This window comes from Vanessa atalanta, chromosome 7 (genome assembly GCF_905147765.1).
Source record: "Vanessa atalanta chromosome 7, ilVanAtal1.2, whole genome shotgun sequence".
Classification (NCBI taxonomy): domain Eukaryota; kingdom Metazoa; phylum Arthropoda; class Insecta; order Lepidoptera; family Nymphalidae; genus Vanessa; species Vanessa atalanta.
In genome coordinates this window covers 595,175-601,993 of record NC_061877.1, presented here as the reverse complement: position 1 = coordinate 601,993, position 6,819 = coordinate 595,175, and the positions used below count along the sequence as shown (strand labels likewise).

General features: G+C 32.5%; 1 non-coding gene across 1 annotated transcript; it reads right to left on the bottom strand.

The window, feature by feature from the left end:
* Window positions 1-5,115: 5,115 nt before the first annotated feature.
* On the bottom strand, window positions 5,116-5,188 carry Trnar-ucu. The gene has a single exon. It is a non-coding gene; the product is annotated as a tRNA-Arg (tRNA).
* Between the last annotated feature and the right edge of the window lie 1,631 nt (window positions 5,189-6,819).

The following is a 6,819-nucleotide window of genomic DNA, read 5'->3' as shown; positions in this document are numbered from 1 at the left end:
GTTATTATTCACGATTATTGTTCTCAATCAATAATGTATTGAAACGTTTTAATTAATAAAAAATAAATAATAATAAGATTCAGTGGCCGAGATGGCCCAGTGGTTAGAACGCGTGCATCTTAACCGATGATTTCGCGTTCAAACCCAGGCAGGCACCACTGAAATTTCATGTGCTTAATTTGTGTTTATAATTCATCTCGTGCTCGGCGGTGAAGGAAAACATCGTGAGGAAACCTGCATGTGTCTAATTTCAACGAAATTCTGCCACATGTGTATTCCGCCAGCCCGCATTGGAGCAGCGTGGTGGAATATGCTCCAAACCTTCTCCTCAAAGGGAGAGGAGGCCTTTATCCCAGCAGTGGGACATTTACGGGCTGCTAATGCTAAGATTCAGTGATTAATTTTGTCATTCTAAAATTTGTTAAATGGTAAATTGATGTTATTTTGTATTTTTTACCTAAGCCATTTCCAGCGAAGCAAAACACAGAGAAATTCTTACTTCTAGTTAATTAAAAATTTGATATGTTATCATTCATTAACCGACTGGTCCTCGAGAGAATCAAAGCGAAGAAATTCGCAAAAGATTTCGCGCATGGGCGCGCTTTCTCCAATTTAGACGCGCGTGCCCGAACAGACTCGCTAAAGCCCGGAAACCAATTCTACTCATAATTTGTCACTTTATCGCCGTCGAATGGAACAACTGTCGGTTGGCGTTATGACGTCATATGTTTTATGTGTAAAATTGGTCACCTGATGGTACATGTTTACCGATATTCGATAGTTTGGTTAAATTTTCGTACATCTGTCGAAAATTTACGCGTCCCATTTGCCAGTCCACCTCCCGTTTTTTTATAACCACCATCTTTTTTTATAAAAATAAATACAATCAAAATTATCAGTATTCATATATCTATGGCGGTGGGTTTCTAAACAGACAAGTTACGGTGTTAAGTATTTTTGAATGCGGAATTCCTCTTGCTATGTTTGTTCGCGTTATATTTTTGTTCGGTCAAGTACAAATAAAAATAATTCACTAACGCCAATAATGCGTGGAGGGGCGAATTAATAGACAAACACCTACGGCATAAATTTTTTGTTGCATTTAATCTCGTCAATGTTTAAATTCCTTTAATAATAAGTATTGCCAGTATTCAACTGTACATAATAAATGCCGTTACTATAGTTTTTAGGATTCTGTAAATCAAATAAAAAATATTTAACTTTAACTCTTATCTGTCGGTCTTATCTTGAAATTTCTTTGCAACAATTGGAAAAAGATATAGAAATCATAGTTAGATAGATGATTTAAATATGCGAATTATAATCTACGGTATTTTTACTAGAAAACCAGCAAAAAAAAACAAAAAAAAATCGTTTGATATTAATATTATAAATGTGAAATTTAATATGGATATTTGTTATTCAATCACGTCAAAACGGCTGAAAGGATAAATGAAATTCGACACAGACAAATTCGGCCTAGAATAGCACATAGGGTACACGCTGCTACCCACACGCGAGCGATGTTGGGAGCGGAAACTAGTACAAAAAATAAGAAAAAAAAAGAGAAAAAATTGCCTTCTATAAGTAATTCTGATTTATGTCTTGCTTTGCATATTTTTGTAGTAAGTTTTCACTTAAATTTATCACTCTTTGTTCATTTTAAAATGCATAACGAAAACATATACAAAAACTAGACACATCCCATCCCAGTAGTATCTTTACAAACAACTGAGAATTAAATTAAAATTAAAAATTTAATTTTTTAAATTAAACAATTTAAAAAACGGAACCTAAGTAGTAAAATGTGATAGTACTCGTTCCTTAAAAGAGTCTAAAGTAAGTAAAATGCCACAGAAAACGAAATACGGAACCATCTCTTCACTTGAGCATTTCACACAATGTGCCGACTTTAGATTTGCTAAAAACTAGTTTATTAGAGGCTGGCTATTTATCAATTTCAACAATCATAAACTATTTTAATTATAAAAGTGCGTGCGTCGTTCCAATCAAAGATATTAAATGAATAGTCCTTCGTACGTCATAAAACGAAATATTCGTTTATGAGAACATGTCGCTGAATTAATCTATTTTATGGACTACAATGGAGTATCCATTAAAATTTATGTTATTAACATTATTTTGATTAAATTGTAATTAATTATTATTTACGAACTAATTTTCGTAACTAGCCTTTGTACTTGCAATTTTATTTAGTTTTCTAAATATAGCCGCAGATCCTGAGGTCCTGGATTCAAACGAAGAGCCGTTGCTCCTGCACCTGATCTCATTCCGGTCATAACCGACTGCCGTTCCATTGCATAAAGGTGAAGAAATAATAATAATCTTAATGTATAAATATATATATATATATATATATATATATATATTATATATATATATATATATATATATATATATAAATTAAGTTAGGAGTACAAGATACATCACAAGATACAATCAAAACTACTACTAACGTACTCGGTGATAGGGCTTTGTGCAAGCCCGTCTGGATAGGTGCCACCCAACACTCAGTATTGTTGTGTTCCGGTTTGAAGGGTGTCTGAGCTAGAGCAACTACATGCACAAGATACATAATATCATAGTTCCAAGGTTGGTGGTGCATTAACGATGTATGGAATGGTTTATATTTCTTAAAGCGCCATTGTATATGGGTGGTGGTGACCACTTAGGATCAGGTGGTTGTGGAACATCTCGTCCTTGTCAATGTCAATGTCGCCTTAATCCTGTGATTAAGGCGACATTGTTCTCCAATTTTATCAACCAAATTCATAATAAATATTTAAGATTTTTATTTAAAATGAAATATATGTGAATTTAAAAATGAACTTTTTGTTTTTACTAATATTAAAAACTTTTAAATTTATCATAAATCATATGATCACGTAGAGAATGCACTCGAGTTTGCGCACATACTTGTGTACTGATCTCCTGCGCAGTCATCTCGTCCTCCTTGAGAATATCCGCCGCAGGCGTAAACAGCCAGGCACCACCATCAGCATCATATTTTGGTACATTTATCTTTGCCAAATCGGATCGTTGAGAACATCATATATTATATATTGTTTCAAGCCCAGGAAAAAATCACTACTTAGTCAAAGTCAAGTCAAAAATCTTTATTCAATATAGAAGTGTTTACACCTGCTTGCTTGCTTATTGATTGTCAAAGATCTACCACCGATTCGGAATTTTGCACCTCGGACCTGAGAAGAACCGGCGAAAGAAACTCAGCGGGATATATATATATATATATATATATTTTAACCATTTTCCATGTACAATGATAATTATATTTTAGTTATTTGAAACAGCCTGGAGGCGATCATTTCATTCCCAAGGTGTGCAGTCAACTAAAAAGTCATTAAAGTTGTAATATCCTTTAGCACACAAACGCTCTTTAACGATTCTTTTGAATTTTATAATTGAACTTAAAAATAAGAGCTGCCTGTTTTATAGAAGACCTGCCTTGTTGAATATCTTAAATAGTTTTATGTTATGATTGCGAATATTATTATAGTTAAATATAATTTTTACTCAAAATATATTACAATATATTTACTTAAGTACCTACATAATAGAGACATTATTTACGCAACTATTGTGGGAAGGAAGCTTGGACATGAAACTCTATTTTCTTAACTCTGGCTGTTACTAAGTCTACCCAGATTTCGAATATAAGAACGTGACTTACATCCATTTATGCAACTACACCAATATTGTAGCCAAAATAATAAAATGCACTTAAAGATAACTTTAGTTTGTACTCTTAGTTATATTTATATTGAATCGTTTTGCACTCTTGTCGAAATCAATCTCTTTTGAATTGTTATTTTACAAGACAATTTCAATTTCAAGTTACCATCGGAAAAAAGATTAACATGACCAGTTAGAAACTCAGTCCCACTTCCATTGGTCTATTTTTATATAAAACAAATTAAATTGTTCTAATTTTAGTACAGTATAAAATGTTATCTTTATATCGGTAAACAAAGGCGCGTCTACGTCAGGCACGTTGATAACTTCAAATCTCTTTGTAAATATAATACGGTAGTCAAACACTATTAATCGACTAAATGCGTAGTACAACTATTTATAACAATTTGTGTGAATGAAACAAATCTATTAAACTATATGATTACTGGTACAACCCGGGCAAATTAAAAATATACTCAGATTTACAAATGGAAACATGTATCCAATTACGAATTAGTAACTTTCTAATTAGTAGACAATCTTTGTGAGATATATGTGTCTGTTTGATTAGTAGAAGTATTTTATTTCATAAATCCGCAACCAAAGAATTTCTTCAACAATGTGGACGCTTTATGAATTTTACCGAAGATTAATTTTACGTACCAAGAAACATAATAAATTATTTTCATTAAAATAAGAACTTAAACTTTATAGTACTATCTTAGAGAAAGTCACTTCGGAATAAATAATCATTTGGTAATGGAACCAGTGTGTAGTGAAACCTCTTCGAAGCAGCTCAGCCAGTGAAGATGATCCATCTAACAGTGCAACAATAATTGAATAAAGGCTCAAGCTAATCGGTGGTTATAGAGAATTCAAAATCATATAAATTCCTATATATAACATAAATGATGTTATTTGTCATTCTGTTATGTACAGCTTTTGAATTACGATTTCAACCAAAAACTCGTTATTGATTTAAATATTTCTTAACTATTTTTATGACTTATTAGATTTATGACAGTCTCGGTATTTTGTTTACAACGTGAAACCAAACAACTTAATTAAAGAGGCATTGTAGAATATGTTTATATTTATACAAGACATCTGTAAACGTTCCACTTCTGGGCCTTCTCTCCCCTTTGAGGAGAAGGCTTGGAGCTTATTCCAAAACGCTCCATTCACACATGTGGCAGAAATTCATTGTAATTAAATACACGCAGGTTTCCTCATTATATTTTCCTTCATCGCCGAACACGAACGAGGTGAATTATATATTTTATTTATTATATATAGTCAGTAAAATTATGATATATCATTTTTTTATTAATACAAAAATGTAAAAAATAATATATAAAACGTATTAATTTTGAATCGTTTAATTAATAGCTATTCTATTAGCATCCCTGGTGGGGATCGAACCCACGACCTTTGGATTAGAAGTCCAACGCGCTATCCTCTGCGCCACAGGGACTGTGTATAAGTTACTTTTAATTTAGATCAAAATGTAGAATAATTAAAATTAAGAACTTCGATAATTATAAAATTGAATATGGCTACTGTACAAATCATGACCCGTGAAATGCTGACATTTTCCCATTTAATCGTAATTTTCGAATCTGGGCAAAAAGTTAAACAGCCCATCTACATTAATATTATAGAAACGAAAGTAACTCAGCCTGTCCGTCTGTTCATTTGTTGCTCTTTCAAGGCCTAACCCCTGAACCGAATATTATGACATTTGGTATGACCCAAGTTTGAACCCCAAGGAAGAACAGGAGCTAATTTTATGCCTAGCACCTGGCGACTATCTCCTTAAATACACGACGACTACAGCGTATGAAAATCTGTTTGGTAATTTTTGACATAAACGCGGTTAGACAGACAGACGACGTAGGTGGAATTTGTTTCGTTGTATGCATTGATTTTCAATAAAACTTAAGAGTATTATGTATTTACAATAAAGTTTAATGATCGTTAAGGATACAAAAATTAAATTGCACGTGATTAATAAATTACATCTTATTAATTAAGACCAGTAACTATTGAGCTACTTGCCGGTTCATATCGGTATCATTTATCGGTATCACTTATCATTATTTTTTTTATATTAAATGAGAATTTTAATCTGTTTCTCAGAGCATATTTGAAAAAAGTATTCAAAAGTTGTATAGTTAGCCGTCCCGACTTCGTACGAATGAAATTAATACAAAGTTATCTACACCCCGCCCCCCTCCTTCGAAGTCTATATTTCCAAAAATTGTTATGTCTATACATAGCCTATGTGCTAAATTTAAACTTTTTAGACTGTAGTTAATCGCCTATTTTTTTTTTAAATAATAGCGAAACAAGAGGTTAACGCCAGCTTTTAGATATTTTTTATAAATCATTTACAATATTGATTGCGCACGAGATTTTTTGCTTGCACACGTCCAACCAATACATATTATATTATTATTTCAAACGTTATTAATTATTAACTAACAATATTTAATGTGAGGTTATTTTTTACACGATTACACATGTATTATGATTCCTATATATTAATTTAATTTTAAATTGAAATTCCAATTCTTAATATGTAATTAGTATGTAACCCTTGGACTATTGTCTTCCCCACTCCTAACACAAGTGATAACGTTAAAAGGAGGGGTAACTAGGAATATTAGTAATTCCTTAATTAATTTGGGGCATTACTACTGTTATTTTAAAGAAATATGAGTAGGTACTCAATACAAAATAAAGCGGGAATCACTTGAAGAACCGATGCTGACGATGACATTACAGATATACATGTCCTGCACTCACAAGCCACACAAGTTATGAGTACAAGATACATTTGTAAACATACAATCAAAGCTACTACTAACCTACTCGGTGGTAATAAGATCAAGAAATATATAAGTCAGAAGACATTCCAAATTTTGATGTGTGCATAGGAAGTTAGAAAGGAGGAAGGAATAAATAAAACGCTTCGTGCCAATGGCTGGAATGTCGATGACGTAGAGGTGTAAGCTCTAATGTCGCCTGGCAGTGCGATGTGAGAAAGAATGAAGGCGGTATTAAATCATGTCACACCTGTGCACACACACCGAGCTTACAATC